The following is a 23,717-nucleotide window of genomic DNA, read 5'->3' as shown; positions in this document are numbered from 1 at the left end:
GACACATCATCTGATTGAAAGAAGATCTCGTTTTTATAATAATGGCACCGTACAGCACACGAAAGCATATCACCGGAGTTGCCCGTTTTGTGAACTTTGGTCGAGAGATTGTACACTTACTTTAAACGCGGTCGTGCGTATTAACGATAAATATTACAGGGCGAACAGGAAACTTCGTTGGTATGGTCACATTGAAAAATGAAGGAGATTTCTTGGGTTAGTAGAAGATTAGTTCGGAAGTCGATTTCTTTAAAGCTGTCCAACACATGTCAACATGAAAACTGAACTTTAAACTAGTACTACGGCCACTACTACTACTACTACTACTACTACTACTGCTGCTGCTGCTGCTGATGATGATGATGATGATGATGATGATGATGATGATGATCTCGTCTATATGATACTGGCACCGTACAGCACACGAAAGCATATCACTAGAGTTGCCCGTTTTGTGAACATTGGGTCGATTAAGCTTAGTGAACGTAGGATCGCAAGAACTTTGTAGCCGTCCAAGCTCGACCTTTGACACGGCCTAACGATAGAGGTCGCAGCTTATATGGCTTATGCCTGGTTACCTACGGTTTCATATGCTTGGCCGAGTCCAGGATTTGTAACCGGTGGGGGTGTCTGACATGTTATAGCGTTATGAAATAGGTAGAACAGAATAAATTATCTTCTATCTATCTATCTATCTATCTAACTGGAGAGGTAGACAAGTGATGGATATGATGATGTTTTCATAAAACATGTCAAAATATGACAAAGCTAGATCATAGACAAGTTTACCGGAAGGTCTGGTCAGCTGATCAGATCTACGTATGAGTCACGTGATCAGGTTAGCTGGAGATCATCGAGGAGTTGGAACTTGGAATTGGAGCAGAGCAGTTGGGCTTTACGGTTGTCTCTCCTCCCTTCTTGGGAAGGAGTGACGTGTCTCTCAGTGTAGACTGTTAAGACCACAAGCAAATAAACTCACTTTCCATTTTCATCTGTGCGATATCCTGGAAAGTGAAATAAAAACTAATATGAAAACCAATCATCCTCTTGGAGTCAATGTGTTTCATCCAAAAGGTTCCAGCCCCCCCTCCAAGAACAAGAAGTCAGTATGGATCAGGTTCAGTGAGCAGAGAAGATAAAGGTATGTCGAAGATACACATAGGACACACACACGCGCAAATATGAACATTAGACGATCACGAAACATAAAACGGGTTCAGAAAGTGAAGAACCACTAATAGACATTTAATAACACATTTAGGACACGTCACAAACAAACGCGAAACGTATACAGCCGTTTACATGAGTGCCGTTCATGTTAGATAACGTAACAATAGTTAGTGACCAAGGATTCCGTATACTGTGACTCCCTCCCCACGTGTGTGTTATACGTATAATTAAAGTTTAACTGTCTAGAGAGTGTATATTGATTGAATTAATCTGTGCTTGACGACGTTTCAGATCGACATTATAATATATAGAAATTTAAGTATAAGTTTGGGTGTTATTTTTTAAATATATATATATATATATATATATATATATATATATATATATATATATATATATATATATATATATATCAGAGAGATCCGACGTTTTAAAATTGAATGATAGCCAATGAATGTTTCACACTCCCATATTTTTTTATTATCATTGAAATTGATGAACTCGTCCATTCTTAATCAAATCGATTGACTGCCTACTCTTGTTGAGGACCATTCGCGATGTACTGGGAGAAAGCTTCACATACTTCCACACGAGTGCCAGTATACGTTATGCATGCAAGGAGGAAGACACAAGGCTAATATGCACACACATACACGCTAATTAAAAGAGACAAGATAATACACAGTTAAAAACGTTGAATTAACTTATTAAATGCTTAATATTTAAGTCTTAATGTAGCAGAAAAGATGAAAAAAATGAAGAATTCTTATTGTACTCAATCCTAGTTGGCAGCGTTGGTGTAGCTTGCGTTTCCAGAGAGTTACCGATTGTGTAAAATTCTCCATACACATATTGAACAGTAAAAATGTGACTGAAATTTTTAAAAATTTTAAACGGCATTATAATTATTATCTATGAATAGTGTTGAGTTTATGAATTTAAATAAAAAATATGTGATATGTAGTAAGAGTAAAATTTTAGGTGATCAGTATTTAATTTTTTCAATTCCTTTAAACGGTCATATAATTATCATTAACGAATAGTGTTGCTTGCATGTAGTAATGGACAAATTAGGCATCTCCTGGCAGGATCGAATCACAAACACAGTAATCTTATCCCAGACTGGAATACCAAGCATGTTTGCCATTCTAGCTCAGAGACGCTTGCGTTGGCTTGGTCATGTGTGCAGGATGGAAGTTGGTCGCATCCCAAAACACACGGCCAATCGGACGACCAACTCTACGCTACAAGGACACCTGCAACAGACACCTGAAGACTTGTGGTATTCAGCCACAAAATCTCGAGTCAGAGTCATCGGATCGCACAGCCTGGGGAGTAAAGGTCAAGGATGGCATCAAATTAGCAGAAAAGAAGAGAAAAAGACATTGTGAAGAAAAAAGAACCCACAGGCGAGAGAGGATACAGTCCAACCCTGTCTCTCCCACCATTCCTACTAGCTGACTATAACTGTAGCACCTGCCAGCGGAGCTGCAAATCTAAAATTGGACTATTTTACAACAGCAGACGCTGTAGTCAACAAAACTAGGTGGAAAATTTCACTGTCTCAAGGGACAGAAGGTTGCCAATAATAAAAAAAAAAGTGAATGTTTATAAGTTTAAGAATGAAATGAAATCAAAGGAAGTCATTCCATATAACGTAATAAATGTAATTTTTAGCACATTTTTTTATTGTAACATGATTCATTTAATTTCAGTTACGGAATGCGAAAAATCCTTAATAAATATATTAAACAATATGTAAGAAAAAAAAAATAAAAATGTGACTGAAATAGGCTTTTTTGTATCTTAAACGGCTTATAATTATTATCAATGAATCGTGATGAGTTTAAAAATTTAAAGAAAAAGACGTGTTAAGAGTAGAATTTTGGGGGGCCAGTATTATATTTTTTTAATTCCTTAATTCTTATAATTATCATTAACGAATAGTGTTTATTGTGTGTAGTAATGGATGTTGATGGGAATGTTTATCAGTTTAAGAATGAAATGAAAGGAAAGGACGTCATTCCCTATAACGTAATAAATGTAATTGTTCCTATTTGCAATGCCTCTCCACGGGACAGAATTAGACACCAGGGTCGTTTTTTTTTTAATGTGGAGAAAAGGAACAAAAATAAAAATTGTCTCAGTCGTAAAGGCTTTCTCCTCCACTGACAGAGAACAAGAAATTGAAGTGTAACATCTGAAGAACAGATACTGCACTTTGATCTTGACTCGAAGCACATTTCTTTTTATTGTAATACTAGCATTTCAGCCCGGCGTTGCCCGGGTGTTTGGAGGTGTATGCTGAGCAAAAAAAAAAAGAGTAATTTTTTTTTTAATTTGACCCCTATTATGACCCCTTAAAATTTATAGTTTCGGGCTCAAATCACTTTATTAAGTTAGATCCAGGTTCAAGGAATCTATATCTAAAATTTCAAGTGTCTAGACCCAAAATTGTCAGAGGAGTTTGGTAGAGTTCTTAAAGGTCAAATCGTTGAAATTTGACCCCTTAACAGCCAAATTTCTGGCTGACACCCGTCACATCGATTTTCCCAAATCTCAGTACCCGGTATTTCAAATTTCGAGTCTATAGACTAAAAATTGACAGAGTTATTGCGTATGGAAATGTACACAGACAGACAGACAGACAGACACGTTCACTTTTATAGATATATAGATGATTCATTAAAATTGCGGACAATCTGAAATATATAATTCATGTGCGTCATTTCGTTTTAGTTTGTGATGGCGACCAAAGTCATTTACATTATTTTAAATTCTAGTTATTTGCATAAATTACCAAAATGTTATGAAAATCTTGAATGTAGAATCAGGTGATTTATGTTTCAAATAATTTTGAATCTCGTCAGCTGATATTATTAGACGAAGTAGAAGTTATCGAACGTAGTTCATTACACTGTATTAGAAGAAACAGAATTAATGTGCCTAGTCTTTGTGTTTATGTGTAATTACAAAGGCATAGACGATAAAGTTAAGTAATAAAAATCTAAATTAATTAGTTACAAAAAGTAGCATGTAGGCGTAGAAAGAAAAAGAAAGCGACGAAGAAAGAAGAAGAAAGCGACGAAAAAATAAAAAGAAAGCGACGAAGAAAGAAGAAGAAAGCGACAAAGAAAGATTAAGAAGAATGCGACGAAGGAGAAGAAGAAGAAAACAACAAAGAAAACGACAAAAAAGAAGAAGAAGAAGAAGAAGAAGAAGAAGAAGAAGAAGAAGAAGAAACATAAGTGTACAGTGAAACGTAGATAAAACTTAGCACAGGACTTATATTTTTTCAGTGCAATCTCTAATATCACTTTTGATCATCGTTTGTGAAATAAACAACATAATAAGGAGGTTGGCAGTTCAATTTTTGTAGTTTGGTGTCGAATCAGTAACCGATACATAAGTACATGTAAATTTAAACTAATTTCAGTTAAATGAAAGTCTTTGTCTTTGTTCACTAGACGAAGCATAGGATTACGCCATATTGTTGTGTTGCCAAAAGATGTCGAGAGGATGTTCGAAAAAGATCTTTCCATAATCGGGTGTAGGCCTTGGAACAGCCAATCAAATTGATCGTGATCTAATATTTTTAGTGCAATATAGCGGTTAGAATGCACGCAGGATGAGTGTAATAAGTAAATGTTGAAAGCAAACAGAAAAGTTGATGTCTACTCAGAAAAAAAAATTATAATGTAGCAAAATTGCTGGTGTCGCCTGGGAGAGTAACAGTAAAATTGGTAAACAAAGTGAAATCAGCTCCTACCTTCGCAAAGTTTAAATTTATTCGTCTTCCTTATCCAAAGATTTTCCATTTAACTGTATGTTGATAAATAAATGTTTTATTCCCATTCGAAAGGTGGATGCATCTTTTGAGACACTCTGTGTATTGTTCAAGATATTACTTACATTTCGTTAATATTCATGCAAACTTTATCTCAGGATATGATGAGAAATTAGCATGTAATTGTTTTGGGAAAACATAGGGCGAAGCAATTGAGCTACATTGCTGCAGACAAAACAGTTCTCCTTTTCTTGAAACTATTCTATCGGTTGTTTCGGTAATACACAAACGATCAATTCTTTTATATGACGTAAAGCTTAAAATCTCTATACAGTTTTGCTTATAACAGTTAATTATGGAAAAATTCCATTCCATTTACTTGCTTATTTGTTTTTATTTTCTACTTCGCGGTAGACCACTTTGGTTAACCTTTCTTTTTTTTTGGGGGGGGGGCTACGGATTTTTATCATCAGCTCCCAAAATCAACAGAGATTAGATAATTCCTGTAATGATCTGATCCCTGTTGGTTGGATATAATGCTGGTTCTGTGCAGTTCTAGGAGATTCACTCTCAGATTTAGCCATCTCCCTTTGAGAAGGGATTACTTTATTGCTAATCGCCCGAGACACCGGAATGTCGATGGGGCTGCTCGAACACTTTTGCAGGTCAGAGTGCGCCTTTCTCGAGGGTGCTGACTTCTCGATCCTACTTTCCGACACTGGTGTCGCTGTTCTTGCAGTGGGAGAGGATTAAATACCCCACATAGTTCATTTTCCATTATTTTTAACTGCAGAAACAATGAGTCAATATATAGAATCACTCCAATCTACAGTTAACTCATCATAACCAATAATAGGAGAACAAATACATGCCTATTATTCTCTTGCGAGTAATCCGATAGAATGATCATTTCATTCCCTACATTTTTTTTTACATAGGCATCACCACTTATCAAAGCCCAGATGCCACTCGAGGATGAGGGTTAAAGAGTGTACAGTAGTCAATTGGACAATATAGTAATCGTTTGTAATGGAAATTCGGTAAATTTGTTAACTTAGTGGAACGGCTCATCAAGAACTTGTTTACATTGGACTTGAAGACAACCATATTGTAGTCAGCTGGAAAGCAGGAAAACGGAAGACAGTTCCGCAGGCGTGCAATTCTAAAAGAAGATATCGGAGGTTTAATTTTCAGATGTGTGGGGCTTTGTTTTTGTTTCTTTATTTTGGGACATAACGGGCAATATCAATGCTTTGACCATAACTTAGACAAAAATTATCTTCTAAGAGAGGTTTGGTTTCCGTTAGAACTGTTTAGTTCTCCATGCAGCGTAAAGCTTTATCAAAAACAAAATTTTCCATTTGGGCCTATTCGCCAATATGAATGTTTCGATATTTCAATACTAAGACGGTGATGCAACAGGTGCAATAATATTAGAATGATGTAATAGCTGTATGTTGGAGAAGATGCTCGATTGCACTGCAATCTTATACTCTATAATAAAGAAAATAAAGAAAAATAAATACCCGTCTAGTCGGACAAAGTACTTCGAATATTTAGGGGAAGCGAGAAAACAAATAGCAACACTCAGAACCCACACGTTGTATGAAGAAACAAAAGCAGGGAAAGAATCCGACTCACTTTTTCTTCAGTTCCAACAACAAACATTTATTTACAGGTACTTCCAGAATAACGCCTAGTCTCTTGTTCAAAAGTCTTCTTATACTCTAAATGTGTTTAACAATACTCTGTCGTGTCGAACACGTGGTACTCTGTCCTTGTCCGACCATGTTTAGGACATCTCTTTTCGCTCTCGACACACGTGTGTAACACGTCTACCTTTGGTCGTCTCTTACCTCAAGGGTTCACGTTTGTCTATTTTCATAATCTTTTTCTTTCCTTCTTCTTCGCTGAGACTTCACCTCGTACACGGCTCGGTCATTTGCATTAACTATTACTGTCATATGCACGTCCGCGCTTTGTCACACAATTGCTATTTAAAAGTAATTAAAAAATAAGCATTTCACATTGTGCCATATTTGTTCTCATTGTAATGCCTTAGTATCTTTAAGTTTGTTATTATTCATTCACTGATGAAGTTACAGTATGTCCAAGGAATTCAAATCTAAGACAAGTCGTTATCTTCTCTACATAATCTCTATATAAATAAAATAAACTCATTTTTCCCGTGTGAGTTTGACCTTAATAGGATTAAAAATCACGACATTACATTCAAATGTAATGTCCCCACACTTCAGCACAGGATATGAGGTGTGCTATAGGCCTACTACCCTTACAGTTCCTTGATATTCGTACATTTCTATATTTTTTCTGGTGAGAGTTCTAGGTGCATCAGAATTTTTGTAGGAATTTTTGACACCCCTAACACGAAACTGCGAATAAAATATAAAAATCTCGTAATTTCTCTGTTAAAAGTGGGTTATTTATTTTCTTTATGGATTATACTTCCAAAATAAACTATTACAGTTGTTTTAAATGTAATAGAAATATTTTTTTTAAAACAGTAATGAATTTTCCGAACTCAATATTTTTCAATTTTTAAACTTTAAAAATCTATCAAAATTTTTCTATTAATTCTATTTTTACGATATTTTCAGGGTCAATGTGAAATTTTATGTTCTTTCCAATAAACTGAATATAATATTTTAGACAAACGTTTTTTTTAATTCACGCCTCCCCCCATTTTCAAGTTTCTCTTAAAAAGTAAATAATTAATTTATGTTGAATAGTTTTATATATCACAAATTGAAGAGAAAAGGTCAATAAATAATATATTCAAATTTAAAACAAAAAAAAACCGTTTTTTTAGAAATTTACCTGTAAAGTCCGAAGTTTAAAACCTTTTTTAAAAAAAAAACACATTGTTTTTTTTGTTTTTATTTTTTTAATGAAACCTTGGTCCTTGCTCCTTTAATTGAAAAAAAAATTAGGGCTTGAATTACATTTTTCGAGGAGTTATAAGCTTGGAAAGACAGGGGGTCGAATAATTCACGCCTCTCATTTTGAAATGTCTATAAAAAAGTAAATAATTAATTTATGTTGAATAGTTTTATATATCACAAATTGAAGAGAAAGGGTCAATAAATAATATATTCAAATTTAAAACAAAAAAAACCGTTTTTTAGAAATTTACCTGTAAAGTCCGAAGTTTAAAACCTTTTTTTTTTTTTTTTAAAACACATTGTTTTTTTTTTAATGAAACCTTGGTCATTGCTCCTTTAATTGAAAAAAAATTAGGGCTTGAATTACATTTTTCGAGGAGTTATAAGCTTGGAAAGATGGGGTGGAATTATTCACTATTTTCACGAAACTTCTGATACACCTGAGAGTTCACTGCCACAATCGGTTATAATCAATGAAAGTTGTAAAATCTTTTCTCTCTATTCGATTCATACTCCACCTGCGACCACTTAACACCGCTACGGATACGTCCACAGGGGAATAGCGGTTTGAGTTCTTAGTTGCTTAAAAAATATGGATTGGCATTTTCCGTCGGGTGAAACGCGACTTTACATTCCAGTTAGTCTGTGGGTTACTTGTGCAATTTTATAAATTTCTTCTTTTCTTTCACTTTTTTCCTCCCTTTATATCTTTTCTCTTTTTTTAGGTGGGTGTGGGGTTGCGATTCGAAGGATTAATTAAACAAAACAAACTAACATTGAATTCCAGTTTTTACAAGAAACTTTAGCAGTCAGCCGCCAGCGTTCTTCAAATATTGCACCGATTAGTCGCTTTAATATTTTATTTACTGCTGGCTTTCTATTTTCTGATCAGTTACTTATTCATTATTTATTTCTATACATTGCATTTCTGAGAGTTTCATTAGAACAATTACTACTACGCTATCAATATTGGAATCAGACGACATTCAAATTGGTTAACAGCGACCAACATTAAAAAAAAATTAAAAAAACACGGTCAGTTTTCTGGTTTTATTTATTCATTTCTTTTTCTTTTTCATTGAAACAAAGAAAAATAAATAAATAAAATCTAATAAACATATTTTCATTATACACGGTAAGTTTTATTTTTTTTAATTTTGTTTTTCCATTTAAAAAACAATTAGATTTAAATAAACATATTTGCATTTTACGCGGTAACTTTTTTTTGGGGGGGGTCTTTTTTTCTACCTTTTTTTCCTTTGGTATTCTTTCACGTTCATTTTGTTTTTTATTCCTTTCAATTTTCCGCGTCATATATTAACTAAACCAGGGCGGGGGGAATCTATAAATATAAAAGCTAAAATGTATGTGTGGAGGTGTTCCTTCACCCTAAACTCGGCCTCCTCTTGCTACTACGACAATGACGTCATGTTTGACCTAGAAAACGTTGACGTTAGTTTCAACCACCTGCAAGTGTTTTTAAAGGGTTGATTTTATCCGTTCTCAATTGTGTGTCTTCTTGGCGTAGAGGTAACGTCTCAGGCATTTTTCCGCCTTAGCCTCGATGCTTCGGGTTCGAGCCTGTCTTCCTACTTAAACCTTTTTTCCCCCCTTTTCTTTTACATTTGTTCGCGGTTTTGCTTTGTTTTGGTTTTTCAAATTTTTTATAACATCGTGTTTTTTTTATAATATTAAAACAGAGTCCCCCTACTACATACACACCTCCAAACACCCGGGCAACGCCGGGTAACCCCCGCTAGTAATGAAAATAAGATTTTTAAAAAGGCGTATAAAGAGATCGATTGAGTCGGAATGTTCCAGAAAACTGAGATTGATAATTATTCATAGTTATTATTTTATCAAAACTGTCCGTAATATTTAATGCAATATGTCTTAAAGAACACACACACACACACACACACACATATATATATATATATACATATATATATATATATATATATATATATATATATATATATATATATATTATTACTACCATATATATATTATTTTAGAGTAAGAATATTCAAAAATGAAAACCAACGAATTTAACATGTAGAGTGCTCAATAGTAAATAGGGAAAGATATATTTTTTATTTTAATTTAAATAAACATTTTAATATCGCTAGACAATTACAAGAATGTTTCGGTTAATTAATTAATTATAACTAACTTTCAACTTTTGCTTGGACGCATATAAAGATTCACACACGTTTCTTCTTTTCCTCCATCTATTCCTTTATATTCTTTTTCGCACTTTCTTTTTCTTTTTTTCTTTTCTTTTCTCATTTTTATTTTTCAACCCACTTTCCATCATTAGGAGACCACATTAATTTTAAAAATTCACTTTTTATAAAATACGTTTTTCCATTCCATTTCGGATTTGATCTAAGTTTTTTTTTTGTTTTTTTTTTTCCTATCTGTTCTGATTTGGGTTTTTTTTTTCTATTATCGCCTGAAGAGGTATTTGGTTATTCATAATATAAGATCGAAACATTGCCATAGTTGTGTAACGATATTAAAAAGTGTTTATTTAAATATAAATAACATATATATTAGTGATGGGGCGATTTCAATATTTTTCCGATTCTCATACAATTACCGATTCTGTACTAAATTCCCGATTCCGATACAATTACCATTTTCGATTCTTTATAAATCTCTATATATGTAACTATAAAGTTGCTATTTTCCCCCCGATTGCCGTAAAAATATGTCAAATTTACATATATTTTCTCAAACGTAAAAACACACTTGGGGGGGGGGATCTATAGATCTTAAGTTTTTCTGGTAATTTAAAAATCAATAAATATCTATTATTTTATTATTACCACCAGCAGTGGAAGATTTCGTTTTAAGCAAAATCAAATAAAAAAGATAGTTAAATTCTCCCCCCTTTGTCAGAAACATCGCAGACTAAAGGACAAATAAGAGGATGCAAGTTTATCAATCTAAAGAATGACTTTATAGAAAACAAAATCATATCAATGAACATTCCAATTGCTTCAAGTCCTGGATATGACCTTAAACTATATCCGATGGCGAGGCCCCAATTTGCGGGATTTGGGGAGTATGGAGCCACCCTTTAATCGACATTGCTCCGAGGTCCACTCTGACCTGGAGTGGTAGTACCTGTTAGGGTCCCAACTACGGGTTAAATAGAAACCGACTTGAAAAAAAACAAAAACAAAACAAATATATTCTATTAAAAAAAATTTCTTCAAAATCTTTGCCCGGGCGTGTGAAGGTGTAATAAGAAACCCCGGAGGGGGGGGGGGGATTAAAAGGTGCCAAAAAAAAGTTTTTTATTTCCCGTCTTTTCCTTTTTTCTTTTTTTTTTCTTCCTTTATTTTCTTTTTTCATTTTTCTTTTCCCATTTCTTTTTCTTTTTTGTTTTTTTTCCTTTTTTTTCTTTCTTTTTTTTTCCTAATAGTATATTTTTTTAAGTTCTCTCTGGCTTAAGATTAAAAAAAAAACAGTAATTCGCCTCTCTGTCAAACTAACGTTTGACCTATCATTTTCATCGCTTTATTGAATGTATGCAGTCGTTCTAGTCAATTATGTTGCTATACGTGAAGGACTGAACTTCGACTCAAACACGTGTCTATTGTCATTCAATAAAAACGGCTTATATTGATCTTTTTTTTTAATCAAGTTGGCGTCTAAAGCCCTTAAAATAGGACACGTGTCGTCGTTTGATTGAAAACAGGTTCAGTTTGTGAATTGCATTTGCAACTTGCGACGATTTTTTTAAATACGTTTTCCACATCTCATGTTAGAGACAGGTCTTTATAGTATTTCAAAACGCATCAAAAACTTCAACTAAATATGAACAGAAATAATAATAATAATAATAATAATAATAATAATAATAATAATAATAATAATAATAATAATAAATTTTTACTTTTTTCCTCACCTTTTAAAATGAGGAGTTTCAAAAGTTTCGGGTATGCTGAAAACGAATATCATATTTAAATTTTTTGCAGACAAGTAGTTTTCCTACATTAAGATATTCTTCCAATGCGTTACTTGATAAATGTAAGTTGCGTTCGCCATTCTTAACATGTTTTGTAACATGCATGCGCATTATTATTTTTCAGTTCGGGCAAAAACATCGATCTTATATTATGAGGTGTCATTACCGTCTGAGCTACCAACAGATGCATAGGAAAAATTTTAAATTAAGCGAATTTGAGTTATGAATATTCAATTTTGCGTATGTGCAAAAGTAACAGCAGGAGTAATTTTTTATTCGACTTACCTACCAAAGTCAAATGGCCACCAGTGGGATTACATTGGATAATAAAGGTGTTAATACCCAGAAAACTACTTGTCTGCGCAAAATTTAAATATGATATTCGTTTTCAGCATATCCGAAAACAAAAAAAAAGGCGTCAATTTAAAGATTAGTGTTGAAGTGGAAAAAAATAAAAACAATAGCAATGATGATGATGGTGGTGGTGGTGGTGGTGGTGGTGGTGGTGGTGGTGGTGGTGGTGGCTTGTGAATTTACAACATCAACTAAATATTAACAAATAATGCGATTATTTTTTGTTTATTTTGCTTTTACTATGGAGATTTGGTTTTATAGAATATTTTATATATATATATATATATATTATATATATATATATATATATATATATATATATATATATATATATATATATATATATATATATATATATATTACTATCAAACGCAATGAAGTAACAACTTTATATACTGTTATGGAAATCGCCCCAGACAAGGCATCAAGGAGCTAATAAAAAAAAAAAAAATTTTTAAATAGAAAATATTACTTCAAGGTCAAAAACTAGCCAACAATAAATGTTAGATAGATCACGATCTTAAAAACAACAATTCTTCCCCCTTTGTCAGAAACATCGCAGACTAAAGGACAAAATAAGAGAATGCGAGACTATCAATCTAAACAAACGACTTTACAGAAAACAAAATTATATTTGACGTTATAGCAATGAACATTCTAATTGATTCAATCTATTTTCAAAGAATGTCAGATTTAACCAGAACATTCTCTCTATATACGAGACACCTTATATCAATTAAGTTTCCAGACTTTTTTATACACTCGTAGACTCTTGAAAATTTAGTATGTTATTGCCATATATCTTACTAGCGGAGGTACCCGGCGTTGCCTGGGCGTGTGGGGGTATAATAATAAACCTCGGGGGAGGTGGAATTAAAAGGTGTTTAAAAAAAAAAGTGATAAGTAGCGAGGTTCCCCGGCGTTGCTTGGGTTGAGTAATACATAAAATATATAGTAATGATTTCAAAAGTTATTTAAAAAAAAATGTGACTTGGTTACCACCTGCTAACCGTTTAAGTCCGAACCGTTTAGCACTCTAGTCTAGGCGCTATTTATCTCTTCAGCGTCATTAGCGTCGGAGCTACTAACAGATGCATAGGAAAAATTTAAAATTAAGCGAATTTGAGTTATGAATATTCAATTTTGCGTATGTGCAAAAGTAACAGCAGGAGTAATTTTTTTCATTCGACTTACCTCCCAAAGTCAACTGTGTGTGTGTGTGTGTGTGTGTGTGTGTGTGTGTGTGTGTGTGTGTGTGTGTGTGTGTGTGTTTTACGCCTTAACAGCAATTTTGCCGGCTAAAAATCAAATCGAAAATGTTCTACACGTGCAAATACCCTTTACATTAACTTCCAACTCTGTAGATCAAAGAGAGGAGTTTGGTATAGACGTTTCACACACACACACACACACACACACACACACGCCGACAAGGTCACTTATATATATATATATATATATATATATATATATATATGTGTGTGTGTGTGTGTGTGTGTGTGTGTGTGTGTGTGTGTGTGTGTGTGTGTGTGTGTGTGTGTTTGTTTCCGTTTTTTAGAACGTTTTCATCTTAAATTCTACGAAATTATGCAGAATGTAGAAACTATGCATAAATAGAATTCAATATAAAAGTGAAATGAAATCAAACATTTAATTAGAAACAAGAAAAAAAATGAATAATTAATAAATTAACGCTCGTTTTTTTTTTCAAAGGAATATGTAAATTAGTTAATCTTCATGAAGTCACTAGCATGCCCATGACTGAGTATATTAAGAAGTTCGTTTTTATGCTTACGCAATTATCAGGGTAGAAGGTGACAATGCTTGCCCGTTGAGAGATTCGAACCAAGCCACAAAGCCGCCTTTGGCTCCATTTGTTAGCCTTTAACTCCAGACCACTAATCAATTGTCACGTGAATGAAGGGAATTTAGACAAAGCAGAGTGTTCGAACACGCGGAGGTTTTGAACGATGCATAAACGCTAGTTGACTGCCTCTTAGTTTACATTTTCCAGACAGTGCCCGTCCTTAAGTATTCTTAAAAAGGGTTTGATAATTGTAATTAAATAATAATCATTCTTTTATACATACAGACATTGGTGCTTTATGCCTACGCAATTATTAGTGTAGGAAGTGACAATTCCTGCCGTTCAGGAGATTCTATTGATACTATATATATATATATATATATATATATATATATATATATATATATATATATATATATATATATATATATATATATATATATAATTTTCCTGTTCGTGGTGGGAAGATTCCAATATTCGTGTTCGTGATGGGAAGATTCCAATATGGCGATTCAGATTCCCGATTCAGATTCTGATTCCGTTAAAACCTTTATAATATTTAGTTATATAGTTGTTTATTATTATTATTATTATTATTATTATTATTATTATTATTATTATTATTATTATTATTATTTGCTCACTAGGAGTAGTCACACAGGCCATCATCAAAGATTTGTCTTTGAGAACAATCTGTGTTGTTCTCGGAGTGACTACAAGTCTCTCCAGATTTCCAGTACTCTTCGGCTTTTCTCGATAACCTTTGTAGATGAATTTGCGTTATCGTTACAGCTCCTTGCCATTGATTTCTCGTTGACGGCGACCATTGGTCTTCACTAGAATTTGGGTGGCAATAAACTTCCCCAAGGTCCCAGTTCTCTTTGCACCCATCCATTGTTGTTTTAAGTATGTTATTCAGCTTATCCTCCTCAATCAGAACGATAAACTAAACAACATATAAAACAACAAAAATAATAAAAAGCAAATGCCAACCCAAAAACTTAAAGCACATCTTAACTTCCTCCAAACTCAATCAACACACTTCCAAAGGGGTTTAAAATGCAACAAACACTGATGTGGATTTTGTGACATAATAATAGAAGGAAACACATACACATTCAAACCCCCAGCACAAACATTCAGAATAAAAAACGACCTAAACTGCACCTCCAGAAATGTGGTGTACGCACTAAGATGCACAGCATGTAACAAATCTTACATAGGCGCCACCAAAAACCTCAGTAATAGAGTGGCCATACATAAGAGTAACACAAAAATTGCAGAAAACAGACGCCGCTATGTTTCAAAACAATAAATACATGCAGTGGAAATAACTTCAAAATAATGCCACTCTTCAAAACTGACAATTACTTTTACTCACTTACACAGGAAAAAAATTTCATAACAAGCTTCACTCCCGAATTAAACAGAGCTTAATATCGTCACATAAACAAATAAAATGCAAAAAAAATTCGCACACACGTACATATGCATGTATACACTTCCACACGTAAATCAGAATCGACACATTAAAACGCACACGTACGCACACACGCTCGCGCGCACGACCACACACACACAGGCACAAATTACCCATCTCTAATGTGACACATTGATAATATACCAACATTACCTTACTACGAGACCAATAATACTAAAAAAAAGGCTTCCTTCAGTCTTGACAGACTATGGATACTCACTGTAAGGGTGCCTGCGCGTGAAATTTGTGTGGCAAGAGTTGCGCAATCTCCAACCTCGCCTCTCCTGAGTCAGCATTGTTGCATACCAGTGGCAAGTTGAAGTACAAGACGACTGGAAACAATGCCGAGATAAGCGGAGAGCACATACAGCGCCTAGAATTCCCAAATGGTCACCCATCCGGTATTAGCCAGGCTCAACGTTGCTTAACTGATCTGACGAGAACCAGTGTGTCAACGTGATTATGCAGTATATAATAATACTAAGATATACCTATAATCACAATGTAGTATCTGTCCTGATACTACATCCACCCCTCCTATCCTCGGTCAGGGGAGGAGAAATTCTTCGCGACTGAAACAATTCTTATTCTTGTGTCTATCCAGCTAGACACAAGCCTATCCTCTGAAAACGGGGTTTTCCTCACACTAAAAACCAATCCTGTGTCCAATTCTGCCCACGTGGGGAGACAAATAAATAGGGACACTAACAAATACTCTGTTTATTCATAAATATCATTTCTTAAATAGGTAATTATCAAGTTACAAATATTATGAATATCCCAACAAACTAAAATGAAAATCACAGTAAAACGAAATTAAAATCTAAAAATCAAATTTGAATGACAACAAAAAACGAATTCTAGACAAATCCTACTTAAAATATGAGACGGAACACACACTCCACAAGCCAATACAAGGAAACACACACACATTTGCATACACACACACACACACACACACACACACACACACACACGCTCAAGCATCCTCTTCCACATGCAAACACACGCACACAGGCACACTATCAATCTAAAGAACGACTTTATGAAAAAAATTATATCTGATACTATAGCAATGAACATTCCAATTGATTCAAGCTATTTTTGAAGAATGTCAGATTTAACCTGAACATCCTGCATGTATACGAGATGCCTTAAATCAATTAAGTTTCCAAAGTGTTTTGTACACACATTGATAATTGTCGTAGACTCCTGTAAAATTTAGTAGGTTATTGAGATATATCTTATGAGATGACTAGCCAATTTTTCATAATTTAAGGTTCAAATGAACAGCTACAGCAGGAATTCAAATACACCTTACCAGGACCAGGCACCAATGCACCCCTCACCTCTACACAAATAAGAAGAAAAATAAAGAAAAATGTTTTTTTTTTAAATAATATACAAACAACAACAAAATTCAATGACCATTTACTGGCCCCAATAAATAAGGGAAAAGGGGGGAATGCACCCATAAAAACATTTAGAAACGTTTGCAAATATTCCTACCTCGTAGAAGAATCTAGCATCAAAATGGTCAGCAAAGACGCTATTTTATATTTTCAATAATTTCCATTTTGAATAATTTACAAACTTTCTGAAAAGGACGCTTTAAAAACATGAACGTCCGAAACGCGCTAAAACTGTTTCAAAAAATTATTTCAATGATACAAGTGATTTTAAAAAAATGAAAAATGAAGATATGAAATAATAAAATAAATATAAAAAACATAACGGCTGTTGATGACCCCACTCATATATATATATATATATATATATATATATATATATATATATATATATATATATATATATATATATCCACACACAGTCACAGTCTGTATCACAGCTCTTTAGTGTGGCTAAACTAGTACACACACTAAGCTCGAGATCGAACCAGCAACCATCGATTGGGTAGTCAATAGCCTATCCATCAGGTCACTGGGACAGGCGCCGTCGACAATGACATATAACAATGCTTTATACAAATATTGACCGCCACTCCCACAGTGCTCTATTTGTTTACTTACAACGAGTTTTGCATTAGGCTAAAGCATTAGCAGGCAATACCAATTACCAAGATGTCTCAACCCGAGAAAAGGGGGTGGGGCTTATATAAGCGCGTGAAACCGTATATATTTACATGTGTGTGTATATATGTGTATATATATGTATATGTATGCGTGTATAGGTTGAGGAACGGCCAACTATTTCAACCAAGTTACTCTCTTCCTCCTCAAAGCGTGTGTACCACTCTCTCATTGGCTATACTTTCTTCTTTTTTTTTTTTTTTTTTTTTTTTTTGCAGCAACCTACCGAGCACACACACTCCTTTCATGGTGGTGGCGGTGATGACTTTATGAAAAAGATAGCATATTACCAGCGCGGGCTTATTAAACAGGCCGGATTTATTACAGTCCTTCGACGTCCAACTTACATGTACGAGTGCCCGTCGACATCCAGCTACCTGTAGTGTACCAGTGCCTGTCGACGTCCGGCTCCCTGTTCCAGTGCCCGTCGACATCTAACTCCCTTTTCCCATACCAGATCCTGTCTACACGACCCAGACAAACCTAACATGTTCGTTATGTCCCGTTAAATATCCTGCTTCACACCGAAACGATTAAAATTCATTAATTGACTAACGATTAACCTTTTCCTGTGGTAAATACACAGACGATATCCATCGTTTTTAAAACTGTTAATCACTCTTTGTCATCTCTTTGCTATCGCCGTTACTCCTTTGCCTTGACAATCTTTTCTCAGTTGTATAGTCGATTAGCACCTTACCTGACGACCCGTTGCAACAGTATTATGATAATTGATGATTCTAGTTAAGAATGGATTAGACATTTTCCCACACTTTTGGATATCCTTGTGCCTAATTTGTTCAAATGTTAAAATGTAATATTTTTTGTGCAATGGGCATTCCATAGGTAATGGCTCCTTTTTTTTTCGCCCGGACGAATCAGAAAGGATTTCAAATTGCATTGTTATTAGTGTTGGAACGATTAATCGGATTCGGGAATCGAAAAAATAGGAACTTTTTTGTGCATCGGAATCGGTATCGGAATCGGAAAAAATGTGTGCCTATTTTCCGATGCCAAAAATTGGCTTTTTTATTTGATTTTCTGTAAAGAAAATTCTTTCTACTGCTGATATTAACACTAAAATAATGAATATTTATTGATTAAAATTAATAGATATTCAAGTCCAACGTAAACAAGTTCTTGATGAGCTGTTCCACTTAGTTAACACATTTACCTAATTTCTATTACTAACAATTACTATATTGTTCAATTGACTACTGTACACTCTTAACCCTTATCCTCGAGTGGTCTCTGGGCCTTGATAAATGGTGATGCCTATGTAAAAAATATATTTTAGTATTAATATAACTAATAGCTATTAGTAAAGCTAAAATCGATAGATCATCCCTCACGTTTGAGAAAACATCTGCATATTTTACATGTGTTTTTTTACGGTAATGGTGAAAAATAACAACTTTATATTTATAAAGAATCGGAATCGGTAATTGTATCGGAATCGGAAAAAATATTGGAATCGTCTCATCCCTAATTGTTATGATAACTGGACGTATGCATTCATGACATGAAAGTCCTTCATGAACCCTAACATTAACCCACTCCGTTGCAGATATTTATGGTGTGAGATTCTAGGAAAGCAACCGTTATCATGAACGTGCTTCAGAAGCAGAGATGCGTCATTGAATTTATAGCAGTTACCATAACAAACTATTTTCTCTTGTGGATTAATGCCCTCCTTGCTGACTGATGTGGCCACGCATTGGCCAGTTAACTAATAGGGCGCATTAATCTTATGTCCATTAAGGAACTATTTACCCGTGTCAGGAACGATCCAGCAGCTAGCACAGGAGCTCAGACTACCAAAGAAGACAGACCTCTCTCCTCTCACTCTCTGTCCACTGAATCCCCCCTCCCAGGCTGCGACTACTTCACTGAAGACCTCCACTAGACAACCTGGGTACACTTCAAGCTTCTGCCTCTCAACACGAGAGCATCCTAGAACTTTCTGTCCCTTTTCTTTTCTTTCACTGCAGACACAATAAAGCTTCTTTCTTAGAACTGCACGCCTGTGGAACTCTGTTCCGTCTGCCTGCTTCCCACCGGACTACAACTTGGATGTCTTCAAGTCCAACGTTAACAAATTCCTAATGAACCGCCCCCTTAAGTAAACGCTTCATCAAATCTCCACACTAACGTAATGTACTTGCAATAACCCTTATCCCTGAGTGGCTTCCGGGCCTTGATAATTGGTTAATTAGTCTGTGCTTTTGTGTTTCAAATTAATCTTTTATTAGGGGTTTTGTGCACTCACGCATAAAAAAAAAAAAAACTTACCTAAAAATTCTTCCGCGCAGAAAAAAATTGAACCAATCAACATTCAACGACACCTATTTTCCCTCACTTTTGAATGGCCTTGTACTTAATTTATTGGTCCTGGACATGACCTTAAACTATATCCAGTGGTGAGGCCCCAGCTTGCGGGCTTTGGGGAGTGTGGAGCCACCCTTTAATTGCCATTGCTCTCAGGTCCACTCTGACCCGGAGTGGTAGTACCTGTTAGGGTCCCAATTATGGGTTTAATAGAAACCGACTTGAACACAACAAATATATTCTATTAAAAAATTTTTCTTCACAATCTTTGGATTCGGCATTAAATAAACCTGAAAAGGGTTGATATGCCGTAAAACAAAATCAACTAAACTAAACTAAACTTAATTTATTGTAAATGTAATTTTTTTAAATATTCATTGCAAATGGATATTTAAAAATGTTGTCGTTAATTTGTTAGAAACGTAATTTTTTTTTATATATATTTTCTGAGAATAAATAATTTGAACTGTCGTAAACTGCACTAGCAGTGTCAGAAATTTCGTGAAAATAGTGAATAATTCCACCCCATCTTTCCAAGCTTATAACTCCTCGAAAAATGTAATTCAAGCCCTAATTATTTTTTTTCAATTAAAGGAGTAAGGACCAAGGTTTTATTTAAAAAAAAAACAAAACAAAACAATGTGTTTTTTTTTTTTTTTAAAGGTTTTAAACTTCGGACTTTACAGGTAAATTTCTAAAAAACTGATTTTTTTTTTTGTTTTAAATTTGAATATATTATTTATTGACCTTTTCTCTTCAATTTGTGATATATAAACCTATTAAACATAAATTAATTATTTACTTTTTAATAGACATTTCAAAATGAGAGGCGTAAATTATTCGACCCCCTATCTTTCTAAGCTTATAACTCCTCGAAAAATGTAATTCAAGCCCTAATTTTTTTTTCAATTAAAGGAGCAAGGACCAAGGTTTCATTAAAAAAAAAAAAAAAAGACAAAAAGAAAAAATGTGTTCTTATAAAATAAGGTTTTAAACTTCGGACTTTACAGGTAAATTTCTAAAAAACTGATTTTTTTTTTTTTGTTTTAAATTTGAATATATTATTTATTGACCTTTTCTCTTCAATTTGTGATATATAAACCTATTAAACATAAATTAATTATTTACTTTTTAATAGACATTTCAAAATGGGGGGGGGGCGTGAAAATGGGGGGGCGTGAAAATGGGGGGGCGTGAATTTAAAAAAAACGTTTGTCTAAAATATTATATTCGGTTTATTGGAAAGAACATAAAATTTCACATTGACCCTGAAAATATCGTAAAAATAGAATCAATAGAAAAATTTTGATAGATTTTTAAAATTTTAAAATTTAAAAATATTGAGTTTAAAAATTGAAAAATATTGAGTTCGGAAAATTCATTACTGTTTTAAAAAAAAAATAAAAATATTTTTATTACTTTTAAAACAACTGTAATAGTTTATTTTGGAAGTATAATCCATAAAGAAAATAAATAACCCACTTTTAACAGAGAAATTACGAGATTTTTATATTGTATTCGCAGTTTCGTGTTAGGGGTGTCAAAAATTCCTACAAAAATTCTGATACTGCTAAAACTGCACTGTCAGCAGTCTAGATAAGGGCAATTTTTAGTGCTGGACTGCTGGACTTCCTCATCATTAAAAATCGAACTGTGCCATTGTTGAGAAACAAGTAAAAGGCGCATTTTTGTTGGCGTCTTGGATGCACTGCCGGTGATAGGGGTGCATACCTTAGTCGCTCCCCATTTGAAGACTGCTATCATTTTAAAACAAACTATTGCTTTTATTTCTTTGTGATCTTTTAGCAAAATTTTATCCCATTTTTTACCCTACATGCCGTACACAGAAATCTGAAAATGAAGTGCGTCTGCGTGTATGCGTATGTGCGTATGTGTGTGTATGTGTGTTTGGGGAGGGCGTGTGTGTATGTGTGTATATGAGGGTGGGGAAGGGCATGCGCATGCGCGTGTGTGTGTGCTTGTGCATGCGTGAAGGGGTGGAGAGGGCATGTATGTATGCGTGTAGGGGGAGGGCGTGCATATGTGTGTGTGCGTGTGTGTGCATGTGTGTATGCGCGTGGGGGGTGCATGTGTGTGCATGTATGCGTGTGTGTATGCGTGTGTGTATGCGTGTGTGTATGCGTGTGTGTGTGGTGTGTGTGCATGCGTGTGTGTGCATGTGTGTGTGTGCACACGCGTGCACATGCGCGCGCGCGTGTGTGTGTGTGCACGCGCATGATTACAATTTAAAACATTTACGTTTTTAATGGACGCTCAGTTTGGGGCCATAGAACGAGTAACCATTTTGTTTTCATTTTTTTTTTTTTTTCATTCCCAAATTTTCAGAAGTATTATTATATTTAAGATATTTTTTTCTCTTATTTTCATTTATTTATATATTTTCCTGCGATTGCTAACTTAGAGTTAATGTTAGGGTTCATGAAGAACGTATTCCTCTGTACTATGATAATGTTGTCCAGAAGCTGGTGATCATTTTACGTTAAATTTATATAGTAAAGTAAACCGTTACCTGTAAAGTCTAAAATATTTTATTTATTTATTTATTTATCCATATATTTCCACGGTGTCGACGTGTAATCGCACGAAAAATAATCGAATCTCATTTTTATTTTTCCAGTAACAGTGTGTATGGGAAGGGTGTAAAATTTTGTCAAAAATTGTCTCATTCTAGAAGGATTTCCCCTCTTCTGTCTGAAAACAGAACAGACACTACACTTTAATCTTCTTACAAGCTTGCCAAAAATAAATAAATAATTCATACATATATTAAACTTTTTTGGCACTTCTGCAGTTAACGGACCGTGCTGAAATAATAACGTTATTATTTATTATTTAATAAATAATCCTTAGAAAGTCGCTTTTAATATGTGGGTGTCTCTATTAACTATTCTGTACTTTCACCTAACAATTTAATAGGCACAATATACCGTAAACACTGAAAATTCTATCTAAAAAAAATTGTAGAGTTAATAAATCGCAGAAGTGCAACTTTTTTTTTTCAGAAAGAAAGAAAAGAAAACTTATCACAAGAGTTTACGTACGTAGTTAATTAAATCTCTGATCGTTGTTTGGTGATTTCAGATGTTTTCGTCTGCTTTTTTTCTTTTTTACTTCGGCGGTTTCCGGAATTTTTTGCAATTTTTTTGTTTGTTTGTTTGTTTGTTTGTTTTGTTTTTTGCTTTTCTGATCTTAGTTCATGATTAGATCCGTTTTTAATATTTCCTCTTTCATGTTCTCGGGTGGATAAAAATCTTCGTTCAACTTGCTTTGTTGTATGTCTTTCCCATTAGTTTGCGCAACAGAAAGAAAGAAAGAAAGAAAAAAAAAACACCATCGAATAATTGAATAGTCTCTCAACACTCCCCCCCTCTCTCTCTCTCTCTCTCTCTCTCTCTCTCTCTCTCTCTCTCTCTCTCTCTCTCTCAATAAAACCTATACATTTCCTCTCTCCGTGAAAACAACTGACACGAATACAGTCGAATAAGTTCGATATTTTTTTTATGAACTACAAAAAAAAAAAAAGAAAAAAAAGGCGACGCAGAAATCAGACGATAGGTTGAAACAATAAAAAAAAAAGAAAACAATAGTTTTATTTTTATATTTTTCATTAGTATTTGGGTGCAAGTCTATAAATGGTCCACAAGTAATCTTTTTTACTTTAAAAATCTGAAAAAAAATCTTTATAATGTACGTACTTGTCACTGCATGAAAATGTCATATTCCAAAAATCACGTAAATCGATCAAGTATTTTTTTTATTTAAGAAAATCAAATATTATGAGACATTTTATCGAAG

At 34.0% G+C, this 23,717-nt stretch overlaps 1 protein-coding gene across 2 annotated transcripts in view; it reads right to left on the bottom strand.

Moving 5' to 3' along the window:
* Positions 1 to 23,302, bottom strand: part of LOC145263762 (polypeptide N-acetylgalactosaminyltransferase 5-like) — a 231,481-nt gene extending 208,179 nt beyond the window's left edge. For both annotated transcript variants that reach the window (XM_080120794.1, XM_080120793.1), the window contains exon 1: positions 22,964 to 23,302. The gene's annotated coding sequence lies outside the window, so the exon portion shown is untranslated. The remainder of the gene's footprint in view (positions 1 to 22,963) is intronic.
* Positions 23,303 to 23,717: the final 415 nt, after the last annotated feature.

Source organism: Euprymna scolopes, chromosome 39 (assembly GCF_053919585.1).
Source record: "Euprymna scolopes isolate OS-2025 chromosome 39, ASM5391958v1, whole genome shotgun sequence".
Lineage (NCBI taxonomy): Eukaryota > Metazoa > Mollusca > Cephalopoda > Sepiida > Sepiolidae > Euprymna > Euprymna scolopes.
The sequence above is the reverse complement of the archived record's forward strand: the minus strand, read 5'-3'. Positions and strand labels throughout refer to the sequence as shown.